Source organism: Vipera berus (genome assembly GCF_964194415.1).
Source record: "Vipera berus genome assembly, chromosome: 4".
Lineage (NCBI taxonomy): Eukaryota > Metazoa > Chordata > Lepidosauria > Squamata > Viperidae > Vipera > Vipera berus.
The window spans coordinates 80,989,706-81,010,432 of NC_138206.1; positions in this window are offsets into that span (position 1 = coordinate 80,989,706).

Genomic DNA, 20,727 nt, shown 5'->3' on the forward strand with positions numbered 1-20,727 from the left:
AAAAGCAAGCAGGCGGAGCCTCCCACTGCTGGAAGCCTGCTTGCAAAAAGTGGGGCAGGCGGCAGCAGCTGCTCACGGCGCTGCCCAAAAGCAAGCAGGGCAAGGCCACTATCAAGCCCTGGGCACGACAATCAACTGGTTGTGTGTGTGGGGGAAAATTCATGCAGCAACCCAGCTACCTGGCCTGCCAGCAGCTCATTGCTCTGCCGATCATCTGGGAGGCTGAGACTCCGGATTTGAGCTGCTGACAGAGCGCAGCACAGGGAAGACACACCAAAGGTCATCCCAGAGCCTCTGCTGCCGGAAGGATGTGACGGCGGCATAACGGGGCTTGCAAAAAGTGGGGCAGGCGGCGGCAGCTGCTCACGGCGCTGGCCAAAAGCAAGCAGGGCAAGGCCACTATCAAGCCCCAGGCTTGACAATCAACTCGGTGGGTGTGGGGGGAGGAATCTGCATAGCAAACCAGCTGATCAGCAGAGCAATGAGCGGCTGGGTTTGGTGTGTCTTCCCTGCACTGCACTTTGTCAGCGGCTCAAATCAAGAGTCTCAGCCTCCCAGCTGATCGGTGGAGCAACGAGCGGCTGGCAGGCCAGGTAGCCGGGTTGCTGCACGGATTCCCTCCCCACAGCCAGTTGATTGTCGGGCCCGGGGTTTCATAGTGGCCTTGCCCTGCTTGCTCTTGCCCAGCGCTGTGAGCAGCTGCTGCTGCTGCCTGCCCCACTTTTTGCAAGTAGGCTTCCAGCAGCAGAGGCTCTGGGGCGAGCTTTGGCATGTCTTCCCTGTGGTGCGCTCTGTCAGTGGCTCAAATCTAGAGTCTCAGCCTCCCAACTGATCAGCGGAGCAATGAGCGGCTGGCAAGCCAGGTAGCTGGGTTGCTGCACGGATTTTCCCCCCCAACCCAGTTGATTGTCAAGCCTGGGGCTCGACAGCCACTCCTGCTCAAAAGGCAGGGTTCGGCGTCTGGCGAGGTGCTCGCGCAGGGCTCTCCCGGAGCTGGCGGGCAATGGGGGAGGAGCAGACCGATCACCTTACTGGTACCTGGGACTCCAATGCACCTTCCCAGCCACATGTGCCCCGAAGAAGCACCGATCAGAAGTCAATCCGGTTGCTGCACAACAAGTCCCTTGGGAGGGTGGGGTGTCGCTCTGCACCTGCACGCACCCTCTGTAGGGTTCATGCAGGCCGCTGCCAAGCAGCATGCTTTCCGGAAGCAAGTGAGCTGGGAAGGAGCGGAGCGGAGGGGTGGGGGTGGGGAGGAGGAGGCGGGGGGAGGCGGGGGGAGGCAGGCGACACCGCATACCATCAGCCATGTGCTTGCGTACCACTAGTGGTACACATACCACCAGTTGAAAAGCCATGTTCTAGATGACCTCCAAGGTCCCTTCCAGCTTTACTATTATAGTTATGATTATGACAGTCTGTCGGGAATCAATTGTATATAATGTTACTCAGCAAGCAAATCAAAGGTTACTTGGGTTGGAAATTTCCCTGAAGCCCATAACCTAATATTATAAACAATGTAGTTGCATGGCTTCACAGGGAGCTAAAAAAATGTGTTGAATTAAAAAGATGATGTTATAATAGGATACAGATAATCTATTACAACTAAATCTCATGGAATAATGATTATTAAGTATATTAATGTAATAGATTAACAAAAAGTGCAACTCTGATTATTAGAAGCCATCAGGAATTAAGGGCAGTGCAGTGAAATGCACCCAAGACCATATTTAGACTGACTTGTGGAGCATTACGCTATTGTCCGGTTCCAAGTTCTCATTTCCATAAGTTGATCAATACAAAACATTAGCAGAGACATCTTCTCAATGTATGCCAGAAGCATTTCTCTTTTATCAAGAGTTCTCATTTGTATTCTCTTTCATTATGGTAGTGCTATAATTAGGTTATGAATACTTGGTTCCACTTTGCTTTAATTTAAGGTAGATGCCATGGACAATTGTTTAAAGTAAAGCCCACATTTTCATATACCATAATGTTCACAGTCAGGACAGTCTGGCTGAATTTTATGACCCTTCTCATGACATAACTTTAAAAGGCATCTCTGAGACCAAGCATTGGGAGGGGAGTGGGGGGAAGCCAGGAGATTTAACTACATGAGGCTAATCCTCCCTGGGCCGAGCAGTCTTGACCCTTTCTGAACGAAGGGTATGTGCAAATCTAATTAATCTGGGAAAAAGCTGTGCTGGATCCAACTCATAGCCACTGAGGTCTCCCAGTCAGCCAGACTGTGTAAGTGTGTGGGCTTGTGTTGGTTGCTTCAGAGTGGAATTGAATGCCCAACTGGTGCAAAGCAATAGGAAAATGAGAATAGTATTTCTAAAAAGAACAATTTATCAAAAAGACAAGTGGCCTGAAGGTTGAAAGCTCTGCTAAACATGCGTTGAAAGCTCTGCTAAACAAGCTCTGCTAAAAATGCCTGCAAATTTGTAAATTTGCAGGCATTTAAATGTAATTTTAGAAGCAAATGCTGGAGCACATTCCCTTCTTGTCCTTTTCAATACAAAGCCAAAGAAGCTAGCAAGATTGTCTGCATATACATTACCCTAATGAGCACATTCTTTGGTACTTTCCTTTTCTAACTGAGGGCAAAGTATTGAAAAACATAGACACCTAATATTCTATAGCCAGGTCACTCTGGTTCTGTGTAATGAATTAAACCTTCAAAGCACACCTTTGGCTCTGAGTCCTTTTTCAGTTCTCAGCTTCTGAATGAAAATATATTCTGAATGATATGCTCCATGACATAAACTGCAATATTCTAACCATTTCTTCTACTCTTTCCAACACTCTTAATAATGATAATGGTCTTGAGACAATTAAGTCGAAATACATCCTTATACTTGCCTACATCCTCATACTTGCCTGCCTCAAGCAATCCTGATTAAATTTCTATATTATATCTAAAACCAACAATGAATAGACATGGCCAATTTGCAGCTAGCTAGTGATTGCTTTTGAGAAATATATTCCAATGTGTGTCACTACATCCCCTGTTATATATTCAGTGTTAGTGTTATGGTTAAATTATATGTTAGTGTTATGGTTAAACTGACAGCCAGCTGGGCAGCAGCTGAGCCCCTCCTAGCAACGGTATGCTATTGGTCTAACAGCCAGCTGGGCATCAGCTGAGCCTCTCCTAGCAACAGTATGTTATTGGTCCAACCGTTTTTTGCCGGGATCATTCAAGTATGTGGATTGGTCAGCGACTAGCTGGCAACTGTATATAAGAGCGGAGCTGTGAAGAGTTCCTTGTTCCAACCACAATAAACCTTCATTCTAACACGGTGTCCTGTCATCTGTGTCTGACGGTCAGCCCACAATACACAACAGTGGTGACGAGGATGGGATGCTGCTTGAGCTGAAGCACTAGCTGAGTCACAAGAGCTGAAGCACGGACTACGGGAAAGGAGGGAAGAGTGAACTCTCCCGATTACATTCCTTCCCATCAAGCAGTGACCTGACCAGACCAGAATGATGCAAATTGGACACGTATGCGAATTTGATGTCCGCCATCCCGGGCAATGGGAGTCCCACCTGGGACAAGTCGAGGGATATCTTTTCGTCAATAAAATTACGGAAGATCGGGCGAAAGCAGCGGTGCTGCTATGCATCAGCGGGCCAGCCGTGTATGACGTGGCAGTCGGCTTAAGTATCCCAGATCCAGTCTTGACACTGCCCTACGACGACCTCGTCGGCAAGTTGACCCAGCATTTCATGCCCAAGAAATCTGAAATCTACTGGCGACTCAGATTCATCCAGAGGAACCAGCTCCCCGGAGAATCAGCAATGGACTTCGTGGCCGCCGTACAGCAAGCCGCCCGAATATGCAGTTTCCCTGACCTCGAAGATCGGATTCGGGACAGAATCGTCTTCGGCCTGAGCGACGATCACCTTCAGCAGAAGATAATTGCCAAACCCACTCTGAACCTGTCAGAAGTCATCAATGAAATTATGGCTCAGGAGGCGATCAACGAAAAGAACGCGCTCAAACATGGTGACAATTCGAGTGGCTCCGTGCATCAGGAGAATGCCACGGACAACGAAGAAGGGGAACCGGCCAATGAAACACAAATTGATGCCATCCTCCAGAGACTGGAGAAGTTTAAAACCCGTAGGAACTTCACACCGTCACAGAAGAAGCCGACTGACACCAGCAAAAGCCCAAGAGCCCAAAGCCAAAACCCGAGGGGAACCAACGCAAATTGTGCCAGCTGCGGAGGCAAACACCCCAGAGCATCCTGCCGGTTCCGTGGTGCTAGATGCCATGCCTGCAGTAAAACCAGCCATATTCAAACCGTCTGCCAAGCCAGGAACCGCGACAACATAAATGACATCGATGAACTGCCAGCAGGTATAAAAAAAAAAAAAACAAAGCCCCCTGAGCCCCGGGCACCTTTAGTCATTGAAAATTTGGAAGTGGCATGCCAGACGGCAATCCACCCCCCGCTCAAACCAAAAATTAAAATAAGAATCAGTGTGGAAGGAATCCCCTGCCAAATGGAGGTGGATTCTGGATCACCTGTGTCTCTAATCTCGTTAGAGACCTATTCGGCAATTTGTTTAAAGAGCGGTCAGCGGGTTTGCATAAAGCCAACCAAAATTAGACTAACTGACTTTCAACATTCCCCGATAAGATTAAAAGGGCAGGCAACAGTATTAGTCAAATTTAAGAAATTCCAGGGCCCGTTACAAGTTTTAATTACAGAAGGCAAACGAACTAATTTAGTGGGCTTAGATTGGTTCCAGGCCCTGGGCATTTGGTTAGGGGGCATAAACACCATTCAAACAAACATTCAAACCAACACCCTAGACTCCGTCTGTAAAGAATTTACAGACGTGTTCAGGGGGGGCTAGGGAAATACACCGGGCCCCCAATAAAACTAAGATTAAATCCTGAAATCTTACCCATTCGAATTAAGGCTAGGAGGGTCCCGTTTGCATTAAAATAAAAAATAAAAAACGAGCTAGATAAACTAGTGAAACAGGGAATCCTAGAACCCATGGAAGGGGGAGAGTGGGAAACTCCTATTGTTACCTCCCTTAAACCGAACGGTAACATAAGAATATGCGCGGATTATAAGGCCTCGGTAAACCGGGCCTTGAATCCGCATGCTTACCCGGTCCCCTCGGTGAAACACGTCCTCGCTGCAATACAGTCTGGCGCCATCTTTGCCAAGCTTGACTTGGCGCAGGCGTATCAGCAACTTCCGGTCACCCGCGAAACAGCTGAAATTCAAACAATTGTCACACACAAGGGAGCCTTTCGAGTGAATCGCTTGCAATTCGGAATCGCTGTAGCTCCTGGAATATTCCAGGAGATAATGGAAAAAACACTCAAAGGCATCCCTGGTGTGTGCCCTTACTTTGATGACGTGCTGATAGCCGGAGAATCAGAGTCTGAGCTAGCTGTCAGGTTGAGAGCCGTATTGCACAGGTTCCGATTGGCCGGTTTAAAATTACATAAAGACAAGTGCCATATCGGAGTTCCCTCTACGGAATTTTTAGGGTTCAGGGTGGATGCTCAGGGCATCCACCCCACTGACTCCAAAATAAGGGCTATTAGGTTGGCACCCACCCCTAGCAACAAAGCAGAATTACAAGCATTCCTAGGATTAATCAACTTTTACCATTCCTTTCTACCCCATAAAGCAACAATTGCTGAGCCTTTGCATAGGCTACTTGATAATAACGCCCCCTGGAATTGGACCACCAGACACGACAATAGTTTTAAAGCCCTAAAACAGTTGCTTTCTAATAATTCAGCTGTCACACACTTCATTGAGGGAAAACCCTTATGCCTAGCGTGTGATGCCTCACCCTATGGAGTAGGCGCCATACTTAGCCACTTGGAAGAGACAGGGGAGCAAAAGCCTATTGCTTTTTACTCCAGGACACTTACACAAGCTGAGAGAAACTATGCTCAGATCGATAGAGAGCCCCTTGCCCTAGTAGCAGGAGTAAAAAAAGTTTCATGACTACCTGTATGGTAAGAAATTTACTATTTTCACCGATCATAAACCCTTGTTAGGGTTATTCACGACCAACAAAATTACACCTCAAATCCTGTCCCCAAGGGTTTTAAGATGGTCTGTATTCCTGTCTGCATATTCATTTGAGCTACGATATAAACCTTGTAAGGACATGGGGCATGCAGACTCACTGAGCAGATTGCCACTGTCACATTTTGAGCCAGATCCAGCCCCTGCCTGTAATGTCATTGCCATTCAAGAACTTCCTGACTCCCCCCTACAAGCCAAAGATATAGCACATGGTTCAGCAACTGACAAAATCTTAAGCAGGGTAGCAACATGGGTGGCTTCAGGGTGGTTAGCACAGTGCCCTGGAAAGGACTTCCAACCATATTACACAAGAAGAAATGAATTATCATCACATAAAGGGTGTTTGTTATGGGAAAACAGGGTCATAGTCCCTGACAAGCTAAGGGCTAAAGTTTTAGAGGCATTACACGAAGGACACCCTGGTATTGTCAGGATGAAGGCCCTAGCTCGCAGCTATGTATGGTGGCCTGGCCTCGACAAGGACATAGAAAGGCAGGTCGCAGGGTGTTATCAGTGCCAAAAAACCAGACCCGAACAACCTCATTCCACTGTACACAATTGGGAACCAACACAAGTACCTTGGTCAAGAATCCACATTGACTATGCAGGCCCATTTCAAGGTCACCTTTTCCTAGCAGTAGTGGACAGTTATTCTAAATGGTTGGAAGTAGTGCCAGTATCTAGCATGACCACAGAAAAAACTGTACAGCTGCTACGGGGGCTATTTGCAACGCATGGCTTGCCAGATGTCATTGTGTCAGACAATGGTCCACAATTTAAATCTGCTGATTTTCAGGCTTTCATCAAGGCCAACTTGATTAGGCACATCACGTCCGCCCCTTTCCACCCAGAGACTAACGGCCTTGCTGAACGAATGGTAAGATCAACAAAAGACGCCCTGAAGCGAATTGTCATCGGAGACTGGCACCAACGACTGGCACAATTCCTGCTAAGCCAACACACCACCCCATCCCCAACCTCCGGTAAAAGCCCAGCTGAACTACGTTGGGGTCATCGCCTCAGAACTAAATTGGACAGATTGCACCCTGACCGGGTGGCATCTGAAAGACTACAACATTGGACTGTGTCGGGGTTAGCAATTGGGGACACTGTATGGGCAAGAAATTACTCCACTGGAGATTTCTGGGTGCAAGGGGTGGTAATTGATAAAACGGGGCCATTGTCATACCTTATTGAGGGGGAAGGGGGCCGTCAGATGAGGAGGCATTTAGATCAGCTGAGGAAGCGGGCCCCTGAAAATCAGCATAAAGAAGTCACCATAGACAGAGGGCAAACTTATGACCAGGGAGCCACAGCACCACCTAAAAGCCCCCCCGTGGTGAGTCCACCAAACATGGGTAGGCCAGAGCCTCTTATGGAAGCACAGGGCCAGGGGCACCAGCTGGGAGACTCAATGCCCAGACAGGGAAATGAACATGAGGAACATAACCAGTCCCCTACCTGGGTAGAGTTGCCACTAAGACGTTCCAGCAGAACGTGCAGGCCTCCAGCATATCTTCAAGACTTCGTAAGGTCATAGGTCACCAGCAAGGGCAGGCGCAGCGCCGGGTTTAAAGTTGTTGTTCTTCATTAGGGGGGGAAGGGGATGTTATATATTCAGTGTTAGTGTTATGGTTAAATTATATGTTAGTGTTATGGTTAAACTGACAGCCAGCTGGGCAGCAGCTGAGCCCCTCCTAGCAACAGTATGCTATTGGTCTAACAGCCAGCTGGGCATCAGCTGAGCCTCTCCTAGCAACAGTATGTTATTGGTCCGACCGTTTTTGGCGGGATCATTCAAGTATGTGGATTGGCCAGCGACTAGCTGGCAACTGTATATAAGAGCGGAGCTGTGAAGAGTTCCTTGTTCCAACCACAATAAACTTTCGTTCTAACACGGTGTCCTGTCATCTGTGTCTGACGGTCAGCCCACAATACACAACATCCCCCCTCCAAAAGAAAGATGGTGTGTAAAATAGAAAACATAGCATAAGAAAAACCTCCTCACATATTCATGAACTGGTAAAGCAAGGAGTGGGATAGTCCTGTTTCAAGGACCACTTTCTCCATTAGCTCCACCCTCCTGATATTTACCCATTCAGCATGGGGTCAGAACAGAAAGCTTCCAAGCATTCAGGATGCAAACCCCTGGGCTCCTTAACATGCTCAGAAATCCTGATCTCATTTGCTTCAGCTAAACATTCATAGAGTCGCCCTTTCTATCACAAGCATGGAAGGTGACAGTGCTAGGAAACAAGTATTGTAAAAAAGGCTTACTATCCAGAAATCTATATTGTCTGCAAAAATTACCTCTGTACACTCACTGATTCTGTTCTTGAGTTCTGGGACAAGATAGGAGTGACTTATGGAGTCATGCATATTAACCTGTTCAAAAGGCTCTTCAGGAGCATTTTTCAGCCTAATAACCTCCAGCAATACTATATCCTGGACAATTGGCTCTGCCATCTCCTAAAAAGTAATTTCAGCCAAAAATTATTTGGCATTTCATCTCCTTGGTTTTATTTCCCTCAATATTATCTTGCTGCCTTTCTCCTCTCTGGTGCTTGTAAAGCTAGTGTGCTTATTCAATTCACTTGAATAGTTAAAGCTGGAAGGGACCTTGGAGGTCTTCTAGTCCAGGCCTCTGCTCAAGTAGGAGGACCTATATTATCTCAGACAAATGGCTTAACCTGTCTGAGATAATATAGGAGGACCTATATTATCTCAGACAAATGGCTTAATGGATCCCCAGAGGTTCCAGGCGGCGCTGGGGTCCCCACCTGCCTCCCTTGCTCACAGCTCGGCAGATGCCTTAGTGGAAGCCTGGGAAAGGACGGCCACTGAGGCTCTTGACCGAGTTGTACCCCTGCGGCCCCTGACCCGGTGCAGATCCCGTCGAGCTCCATGGTTTTCTGCGGAGCTCCAGGAGATGAAGCGTCGGAGACGGGGCCTAGAGAGCGGTTGGAGATCTAGCCGATCCGAATCCGACCGATTGCGACTAAGAGCCCACATTAGGTCTTATCTCGCTGCGATAAGGGAGGCGAGGTCTAACCACTTCGCCACCCTTATCGCGTCCGCAGATAATCGCCCGGCCGCCCTGTTCAAGGTGACTCGCTCCCTCCTAAATCAGGAGGTGAGGGAGGATCCCTTGCAGGGTCGTGCCGAGGAGTTTAACCAGCATCTGTCGGACAAAATCGCTCGGATTCGGACCGGTCTGGACTCTGACTGGGCAGAGTCTGGCGATCAGGACACGGGCGGTCTTGTCGATACCACCTGGGATGAGTTTGATTCTGTGACTCCGGAGGAAGTGGACAGGATCATGGGGAGGCTGAGCACCACCACATGTTTACTGGACCCGTGCCCTTCCTGGCTGGTCTATGCAGCCCGGGAGAGGACACGCAGCTGGTTCCAGGCAGTTATATCGGCTTCTTTGGGTGAGGGTAGCTTCCCCGCCGTCTTGAAAGAGGCGGTGGTGAGGCCTCTCCTCAAGAAGCCTGCCTTGGACCCAGCTGTATTGAACAACTTTCGTCCTGTCTCCAACCTTCGCTTTCTTGCGAAGGTTGTTGAGAGTGTGGTGGCGCATCAGCTCCCTCTGGTCCTGGATGAAGCGGATTATCTAGACCCGTACCAATCGGGTTTCAGGCCCGGGCACAGCACGGAGACGGCATTGGTCGCGCTGGTGAATGATCTCTGGAGGGCTCGGGACAGGGGATATTCCTCTGTTCTAGTCCTATTAGACCTCTCGGCGGCTTTCGATACCATCGACCATGGTATCTTGCTGCGGCGTCTCAGGGGACTGGGAGTGGGAGGCACAGTCTTACAGTGGTTCTCCTCCTATCTCCAGGGACGTTCGCAGTCGGTGTTGGCAGGAGGGCAGAGGTCGACCGCGAGGTCTCTCGTTTGTGGAGTTCCTCAGGGGTCGGTCCTCTCGCCTCTCCTGTTCAACATCTACATGAAACCGCTGGGTGAGATCATTCGTGGTTTTGGAGTTGGGTATCATCAGTACGCGGATGATACCCAACTTTTCTTTTCGACCCCAAACCACCCCAGTGATGCCCTCAACGTGATGTCCCGTTGCCTGGAGGCGGTTCGGGTCTGGATGGGGAGGAACAGACTTCAACTCAACCCCGACAAGACTGAGTGGCTTTGCATATCTTCATCCCGGGTCTATTCGGACATTCCACCTCTTGCTATGGGGGGTGAACTATTACCCCCCGTAGATTGGGCTCGCAACTTGGGAGTCCTCCTAGATTCACGGCTCACCTTGGAAGACCATATAGGAGCTGTGACTAGGGGGGCCTTCGCCCAGGTTCGCCTGGTGCGCCAGTTGCGGCCCTATCTTAGCCGGGATGATTTATGCACGGTCACTCATGCGCTTGTGGCCTCTCGTCTGGACTACTGCAACGCTCTCTACATGGGGCTGCCCTTGAGGACCACCCGGAAGCTCCAACTGGTACAGAATGCAGCCGCGAGAGTTGTGTTGGGAGTCTCCCGATACTCCCACGTTACACCTTTGCTCCGTGAGCTGCATTGGTTGCCAGTTGCCTTCCGGGTGAGATTCAAGGTACTGGTAATGGTGTTCAAAGCCCTTCATGGCATGGGGCCGGAGTACCTTAGGGAACATCTGCTGCCGGCATCAAGCTCCCTGCGCCCTGTGCGTTCCCACAGAGAGGGCCTCCTCAGGGTGCCACCGATCAGAGAATGTCGATTGGTGGCGCCCAGGGGGAGATCCTTCTCTGTGGGCGCTCCGGAGCTGTGGAATCAGTTGCCGGTAGAGCTCCGGATGGCGCCCGATCTTCGCTCCTTTCGTCGCGATCTCAAGACGTTTTTGTTTGTACAAGCCGGCCTAGCCTGATGGGGATTGGTGGGGTTTTTATTTTTTTGTATTCTTAATTTTATTTTTGGGGTTTTATTATTGTATTAATTGTTTTAACTTGGGCAATTATTTAATCTCTTTTTAATGTTTGTACTTTGTATTTGACTTTTGCCCTGTGAACCGCCCTGAGTCCTCAGGGAGAAGGGCGGTATATAAATATTATTAAATTAAATTAAATTAAATTAAACTGTCCAGCCTTTTCTTAAAAATCATGGAGCGCTTATGATTTCTGGAGGCAAGCTGTTCCACTGGTTAATTGTCCTCAATGTTAGGAAGTTTCTCCTTAATTCCAGGTTGCTTCTCTCTTTGATCAGCTTCCAATGATTGTTCCTTGTCCTGCCCTCTGGTGCTTTAGTGAATAACATACAGTGGTGGCATTCAGCTTTTTATTATTGTTGTTGTTATTGTTATTGTTGATTATGATTATGTTGTTGTTGTTGTTGTTGTTGTAGAAGGAAAGGAAAACTTCCAAATCCAAATCACACTCAACTTGCAAGCTAAAATTTGGTAATTTTCATGAAAGAAGCAATCTTGCCTTACAATTCAGCCAAAGTTTTTATTTAACTTTCCCATTAATAAAAAAATCATCATAGATTAATCAATCTGTCTTACTGTCTCAGTCTCCTATCCTATTTCTTCTTTTCAATCAATAGTCTTGTTACGACTTTTTATTATTCTATGTACCAAGATAGAAGTTTTATTACAGATAGAATGCCTGAAGCCTGAAGTTAGATCTCATATTCCAACTCAAGAAGCTTGGTAAATTTTGAAAAGTGAAATAATAAAGGCCCAGTCTAGTACAATGCCAACAAAAAAATATAACAACTCTCAAAAGAAACCAGCATGGCTGCATAAAGAACTCTCTGATAAATTGAAAGATAAAAAGGACAAGTATAAGAATTGGAAAGAGGGGCACATAAGTAAGTCAGAATATCAGTAAATAGCCCGTTCCTGCAAAGATGAAGTGAGGAAAGCTAAGGCTCAAAATGAACTAAGGCTTGTGACCAAAGTCAAAAATAACAAAAAAGCTTCTTTCAACATATAAAAAACAAGAAAAAAGTTAAGTAAATGATTTGTCCATTAGTGGGGGAAAGTGGCAAGAAGGTGACAAGCAACAGGGAGAAAGCAGAACTATTTAACTCGTTTTTTGCATCTGGCTTTGGAGCAGAGCAGGATGCTGCAACCATCCCTGCCATCGGTAGTCAACTGTGGATTACTTGGATGCAGGCAGAGCTGTGCAGGAGAATGGTGTAATAGCAAGTATTTGAACTTTAACTCAGAGTACTTTGTGGAAAAGTTGCAAGCGGTGTGGAAAGTTAAAGTGCGCAATAGAATTAAGTGGTGTTAAAATGGCTACCAAACCAACTAAAGTTCCTAGAAGTGTGGGGGCCTCGCCAGTTCAGCAATCTTCATTACAGGCTTTGATGCCTCCTCCACTGGCACCCACACCCGCACCAGCTTTAACAATAAAAGATTTGCAGGATGCTTTGCAAGAGGCTTTGAAAAAACAATCTCAACAAATAGCTGAGCTTATTGAGGAGAAGAATACAGAAATAAGGGCAGACATTTTGCTTGCATTTCAAGGGCTTGCTGTTTGCATTGAGCATCTGGATGAGAGAGTGGAAGAACTTAGCCAAAATAATATGAGATTAGATGCCAAAATGATGGATGCTGAAACTGTGATGGAAAAGATTGATGATGATTTAACAATGGTGCAGTACCGCAAGATGGAGTTTGCTGTGAGAATCAGAGGTTTGAAAGAAGATCCTAAGGAAAATTTGAAAAAAGTATTTTCAGAGGCTCTTGAACAGATTCTGGGGCGTTCAGCAGAAGATATTATGGTGGATATAGATAAAATATTTCGTGTTAATTCCTGGATTGCAAGACAAAGGAAGTTACCTAGAGATGTGGTGGTTTATTTTACGAAGAGAGCAATTAGAAATGAGGTTATTCAAGCCTTTTATAATAACAAATTTGCAGTTGCAGAGCAAGAAGTTTTAATTTTGAAAGAGATCCCTCCAAGAATTTTAAGGAAAAGGAAAGAGTTTGCTTTTTTGGCAGAAGAATTAAGGAAACGGGATATCCAGTTTAGATGGGAGATCCCAGTAGGTATGGTGTTAATGCATGCAGGCATGAGATATCGCCTTAACACAGTTTTACAGGCACGAGATTTTTATGCTAATATTTTGAAGGCAGGCTCCCCACCATCCACAGAATCTAAAAGTCTCATCGGTTGCTGCAGGAGGCCAGAAGATGACGCGTGCCGCCCTAAGAAGAGCGAGACGAGAGCAAGAGCAAGACCAGCAGAAAGTTATGGAATCTTCAAAGTGTGCTTACAGTGAAGATGTAGGAGGAGAGCGGTCTAAAGAAGTTTTGGGGGTCATGACAGAGGTGCTCCAAAAGTTTTGGGGCGTTAAGATTGCTGATTAAATTTTTAGATTAGAATGTCAATGGAGTAAAATTATTATAGAGGAGAAAGAAAGTTTTTTTTTCTCTTTTTTAATATTTTACACAATTTAAGATTGATGTTATTTGCTTGCTAGAAAAGTATATTAGGGTTATGGACTTAAAGTATGTGTTGAACTAAGAGTGGGTATGTAAGCTCCTAATTAACAACAAGTTGTCTTAGAGATTGCCTAAATTTTTTTTTATATATTCTTTTTATTTGAACTTTTATTTGAACTTATGGATGATTTGGAACTGTGAGACATTTGGCGTGATACATGCAAGAACTATTTTTGATTATAGTTTAGTTTGGTCGGAGATTATTAAGATTAACAGAGATAAGCGCTTTTGGCGCGTAACTGAGAATTTGTTTGGAAATTAGAGAAAGGTGGGAGAATGCAAATAGCAGGTGAAAGTTTTTTTTTCTTTTCCCTTTTTTTTGAAATTAATATGAATAAGGACTGGGATTAAGAAAATTTATTTTGAGTAAAGATCTTTTTCTGTTTTCCTCTTTTTCTTTTCTACTTTATTTGTAATATTAATATTGTTTGTACTCATTTTATATGAGCTAGAGAGAGATAGAATTTATAGTTTATTGTTGATAATATAGGGGTGTTTATGTTTGTTTTTGATTTTATGCCCTGTATTTAGCTCTGGGAAGTCGGGGGGGGGAGGAGGGAGGGGGGAGAGGGATAGGGGTGGGGGAGGGGGGATTAAAGTCAAAATGTATTGTAAAACTTTTTAAATAAAAAAAAAAGAATCTAAAAGGAGGAATGGTGAAGGAAAGCGTCAGCCACAAAGGGAGAGTATACAAGGAGCTGAAGGAGTTATGCAGGTGAAAGATGGAGAATCCCAGCAAACTACAGGAGTGGATCAGATTCCAGTACCAATGGAGGAGGTTAGAGATCAAAAAATGACACGGACTGCAGCCAGACGAATGAGACAAGAGCAAGAACAACAGAGAGCCATGACTACATCTCAAAAACTTACTTATAGTGAAGCAGTGGGAGGAGCGAAGCCGAAGAGAGTGCAGGTGATTTTGGAAGAGGCGCTCCAAAAGCTTCAGGTCGCAAAAGATGGCGACAAAGCTTCTAACTTGGAATGTTAATGGTTTAAATTCTCCACATAAAAGAAAGAAAATATTTCAATATTTAAAACAATTTAAAAACGATGTTATTTGCTTACAGGAAACACATATTCGAGCAGCTGATCAAAAGTACTTGATAAACTTTAGGTTGGGCACACAGTTCATTGCCTCTGCTCCTGACAAGAAAAATGGAGCTGTTATTTATGTTAAGAATACTTTAATAGCTAGTTTAATTGAAGCAGATAAACAAGGAAGATATGTTATAATTGAACTATTAATAGAAGGCAAGAAAATACTTCTGGTTGGATTATATGCGCCTAACCAACAGCAAGGAGAATTTTATAAATTATTACACAGCAAGATTATTCAGTGGGATTACAAATCTTGTATTCTTATGGGAGATTGGAATGGCGTTTTGGATGTACAAATGGACAAAAGAGGCCTTTTTAGAAGTACGCCAAGTCATGCTAGACTGCCTAAATCATTTTTTGAGATGAAGGATGACTTGGAATTGAGAGATGTTTGGAGAGAAAGGAACTTGCAAGAAAAAGACTTTACTTTTTTCTCTGATAGGCATCAATCTTTTTCCAGGATTGATTTTGTATTAATTACTAATGACTTTCTTTCTAGGATTAAGAAGATCAAGATATGTCCAAGAACTATATCTGATCACAGTCCAGTATGGTTGGAAATAGAAAAAGATAATGGGGGCAGACGGTCTTGGCAATTAAATGAAAATTTGTTTAGATATCAGGAAAATGTGGAAGAGTGTAAAAAACAGATGAAATAATTTTTTAAAATTAATATGCATAAAGGTACTCCTATTGAGATGGTTTGGGATGCAAGTAAAGCTTATATGAGAGGAGTGTTAATATTTTTGAACAATAAACATAGATGTAAATTGGAATTTAGGAGGAAAGAATTAGAGGAGGAAATTAAGAAAAAAGAAAAGGCTTTAATTTTGAATCCATCTGATGGGAAGATTAAAGAGGTAATTACTTTACTAAGAGGTCAGTTTGATATGTTGATGGCAGATCAAGTGGCAACTAATGTTAGATATAATACTTTTTGTAATGCTAATAAACCGGGTAGGTTGTTAGCTTACTTGTTAAGGAAGAAACAAAGAGCATGCAATATAGACAGAATAGAGTACAAGGGCAAAGTAGTGTATCAGCAGAATCTTATTATAAAGGCTTTTGTTGATTTTTATTCTAAGTTGTATGTTAGAGATAAGATTCGAGATGCAGACATAGATGTATATTTGCAGGAAGCTAATATCCCTGTTCTTACACAAGAACAAAAGGAAGGGATGAATCAATTGATAAATGATGAAGAATTTTTTTAGCAATTAAGCAATTAAAGGTGGGTAAAGCACCTAGAACTGACAGTTTGACTGCCATCTATTATAAAAATTTACAGTCAGAAATGGTGGAACCTTTAAGAGAATTGTTTAGGACAATTCAATTGGGAGGAGAAGGGCCTCCATCGTGGAAAACAGCTTTTATTTCGTTGATTCTGAAGGAAGATCAAGACGCCACCCAAGCTAAAAACTATAGACCAATATCGCTTTTAAATACTGATTATAAGATATTTGCAAAAATTTTAGCTAATAGATTAATGAAGGTAATGCAGCAAGTGATTCATAGTGATCAAACTGGATTTATTAGTGGTAGGCAAATGAAGAATAATGTGAGACATATTGTAGATTTACTGGAATTCTTGGAAAGAAATAATCAGGTCTCCACAGCGCTGATTTTTTTGGATGCTGAAAAAGCCTTTGATCAATTGGATTGGCAATTTTTGGTGAAAGTATTGGAGTAAATGGAGTTTTGGGAAAAATTCTTACAACCTATTAGGGCAATATATCAGAAGCAAACTGCTCGTATAATAGTCAACAGTAGTCTGACAGAAACATGTAATATTGAAAAGGGTACAAGACAGGGGTGTCCGTTGTCACCCTTACTGTTTGTTTTAACATTGGAAATATTATTGATTAAAATACGAGATTCAAATAAAATTAAGGGAATTAAAATAAGAGATCAGGATTATAGACTGAGAGTGTTTGCAGATGACCTGGTTATTACAGTAAGTCAACCAATTTACTCAGTTGTAGAGTTGATGGAGATACTAATGTTATATGGGAAAGTTTCTGGATTTAAGATAAATACACAAAAAACTAAAATACTGTCTAAGAACATGACTATAGAACAAAAGGTTGCTCTAGAAGAGTTAACGGGATTTGAAATAGTTAAAAAGATTAAATATTTGGTGGTTTATCTGTCAGCTTCAAATGTGAAGTTATATAAGAATAATTATGAACTGTTATGGGTAAAAACACAAAAAGAACTATTGTTGTGATTCAGGGTCAGCCTGTGGTTCGGCAGTTGGGTCGGACAACTCAGAGGAGGAGAAGGAGGGGGGTGTTGAAGAGCTTGCTGAGGGGATTGGACAGCTTGATGAGAGCCCACAGCCAGGCCCCTCTCATCTGGTCACGACGCAGACCCAGCTGTGTGAGCCTGACAGCGTGGATGAAGATGACCTACAGCTGGCCCTGTTCAAGGACGCCCGACGCAGGAGGCAGTCAATCAGGAGTAAACAGAGGAAGGCAATGGGGCTCCTCGGAAGGAGGCAGAGAGAAGCGACGCCCTGAACTGTATTTAAGGGGGAATGCGTGGGAGGGCTGGTTTGCTGAAGGCAACCACTTGGATAGTTCCTGTTTCATAGCTCCTGTTTCATGGTTGGTGTCTTGTCTTGCTCTGTTTTATGTTAATAAATTTGGCAGGCTTTATTCCAGCCTCTTGCTGTTTGTAAAGGGGTTGTCCCTGCTTTTGCTGCAGTGCTGGTAGGAGGCTGGTACAGAACAACTAGATAGTTGGAAAAAAACTACAATTATCTTTATTGGGAAGAATTGCAGCAGTGAAAACGAATGTTTTGCCAAAATTTTTATTTTTGTTTCAAATGATACCTATACTTAAAAAGGATTTAAATCTGGAGGAATGGCAAAAAGGTATTAATAAATTTGTTTGGGCAGGGAAAAAGCCACGAGTTAAATTTAAGATAATGCAAGACATGCGTGAAAGAGGTGGTCTTAAAATGCCTAATTTTAAATTATATTATGAGGCTGATGCTTTATCATCGATAAGTGACTGGTTTAATTTAACACAAGGGAGATTATTAAATCTTGAGGGTTATGACTTGTTATTTGGCTGGCATGCATATCTATTGTATGATAAGAAGGTGGATAATGTGTTTAAGATACATATATTAAGGTATGCTCTTTTGCGAGTCTGGAAAAATATAGACATAAGTTAAATTATAAGATACCAATTTGGACAATACCTAAACATTCAATAGAAAATATAAATGTTGGATTTAAACATGATGAGACTACATATAAGGAAATTTTAAGTTTAGAAAGGAATGTATGGCAAATAAAGCCATATAATATTTTAAAAGAAGAAAAGATTGTACAAACTTGGTTCCAGAATGGGCAATTACAGGCAAGATGGAAAGAGGATCAGAAAGTTGGTTTCTTGATAACTGATGAAAATTTGGTAAAACAAATTAGAGATCAAGGTCAAGTACATATAAGAAGGATATAATGCATTGATAGAAATTGACTCAGAAATGGAACTTGTTAAAGATTGTATGATAAAGTGGGCCCAGAACTTTCAGGAGGTTATAACAATGGATACTTGGGAAAAGATTTGGGTTAGAAACGTAAAATTTACACAGGCCCAAAATTTAAGAGAGAATTTTTACAAAATGTTTTATAGGTGGCATTTAGATCCTAAAAAACTAGCAAGTATGTATCTGAACTGTCAGCCCAAATGCTGGAGGTGTGGTTGTGAGGATGCAACGTATTTTCATATATGGTGGACTTGTGAAAAAGTCAAAGCTTTTTGGATTAAAATTTGGTGGAATATGCAATAGATATTTAAGAAAAGGATAAAGTTTTCTCCGCAGTTGTTTTTGTTGGGTATTATTACAGATTTTACTGTCATAGACACTAAATTGATGTTGAATCTAATCACGGCAGCAAGACTTTTAGTAGGTCAATATTGGAAGAAGGAAGAACTGCCGACTATAGAAGAGTGGACTTTGAAAGTTTCTAACTCGGCAGCAATGGCAAAGATTTCAGCATATTTGAAAGAACAATCGCAACAGAGATATATTGTGGAATGGAGAAGGTGGATTGAATATATTCAGAATAAATATGGGACTAAAAAGTTTCATTTAACATTTGAATAAGTAGTGGTTTTATATGATGTATAATTAATTATTTGTTATTTGTTAGTAATATTATGACTATGGAGAGTTAAAGTGCGATAGAATTTAATGTTTTATTTTTGTTATTAGCATATTTTAGCTTATGTTTGTAACACTATACCCTGTATTCAGCTCTGGGAAGTCGGGGAGGGGGGAGGGGAGGGGAGGGGAGGGTTGGAGAGAGGGGAGGGAGAGGAGGGTTTTTTGTTTTTTGTTTTTATCTAAAAATGTATTGTAAAACTTTTCAATAAATAAATAAATAAATAAATCAGCAAACACCTTGATGCAAACAAAGTCATCACTAAAAGTCAACATGGGTTTGTCAAAAACAGATCATCACAACCTACTACTTGATAAGATAGAAAAATGTGGGTTAGATAGCATCACCACCAGATGGATTCGTAGCTGGCTGACAGGCCATACTCAGCGTGTGGTCCTCAATGGAACTACATCTACATGGAAGGAAGTGTGTAGTGGGGTGCCCCAGGGCTCTGTTCTGGGCCCAGTGCTCTTCAACATCTTCATTAACGATTTGGATGAGGGGATAGATGGGGAACTCATCAAATTTGTAGACGACACCAAGCTGGCAGGAATAGCCAATACTCCAGAAGATAGGCTTAAATACAGGAGGATCTGGACAGACTTGAACACTGGGCGCTATCTAACAAAATGAAATTCAATGGTGAAAAAAGTAAGGTTCTACATTTAGGCAGGAAAATCAAATGCACAGGTATAGTAGTAACTGTGAGAGGGATCTCGGAGTCCTAGTAGACAATCACTTCAATATGAGCCAGCAGTGCGCTGCAGCTGCCAAAAAAGCCAACACAGTGCTAGGCTGCATTAACAGAGGGATAGAATCAAGATCAAGTGAAGTACTAATGCCACTTTACAATGCTTTGGTAAGGCCACACCTGGAATACTGCATCCAGTTTTGATCACCACAATATAAAAAAGATGTTGAGACTCTAGAAAGGGTACAGAGAAGAGCAACAAAGATGATTGGGGGACTGGAGGCTAAAACATATAGGGAACAGTTGCTGGAATTGGGTATGTGTAGTTTAACGAAGAGAAGGGTGAGGGGTGACATGATAGCAGTGTTCCAATATCTCAGGGGCTGCCACAAAGAGGGAGTCAAGCTATTCTCCAAAGCACCTGAAAGCAGGACAAGAAGCAATGGATGGAAACTAGTCAAGGAGAGAAGCAACCTAGAACTAAAGAGAAACTTCCTGACAGTTAGAACAATTAACCAGTGGAACAACCTGCCTCCAGAAGTGGTGAATGCTCCAACATTGGAAGTTTTTAAGAAGAGACTGGACAGCCATTTGCCTGAAATGGTATACAGTTTCCTGCCTGAGCAGGGGTTTGGACTAGATGACCTCCAAGGTCCCTTCCAACTTATTATTATTCCCCTAAAATACCTAGCTGTCTTACAATCCTATTTCCTTAAATACCTGTGATTTCACATTTAGCAATCATATATTTTATTTATTTATTTATTTTATTTTTATTACATTTATATCCCGCCCTTCTCCGAAGACTCAGGGCGGCTTACAAGCTTAGCAGTAGCCTTCATTCTATGTATATGCCTGCTTGTTAGGGCTTTCACACACACCCCCAAGCGGCATTAAGTCAGCTTAATTGCCCCCAACAATCTGGGTCCTCATTTTACCTACCTCGGAAGGATGGAAGGCTGAGTCAACCTTGAGCCTGGTGGGATGCGAATCTGCAATAATTGCAGGCAGCTGGTGTTACTTAAGGAGGCATTAGCCCACTGCTCCACCAAGGCTCTATATGTCATGTTTAAGATGGAAATTTCCTTGGTGTACCATACCATGCTAGGAAACATCTCTATTCCACAGAGTTCTGACCTCTGAGAACCTATCAGTACATTGTGCAAAAAAAAAATTGTAATGACTAAAGTTGCCGGCAGAAGCTTGGATATTTGAATGGAAGTGTTTTGGGCTAGCAAT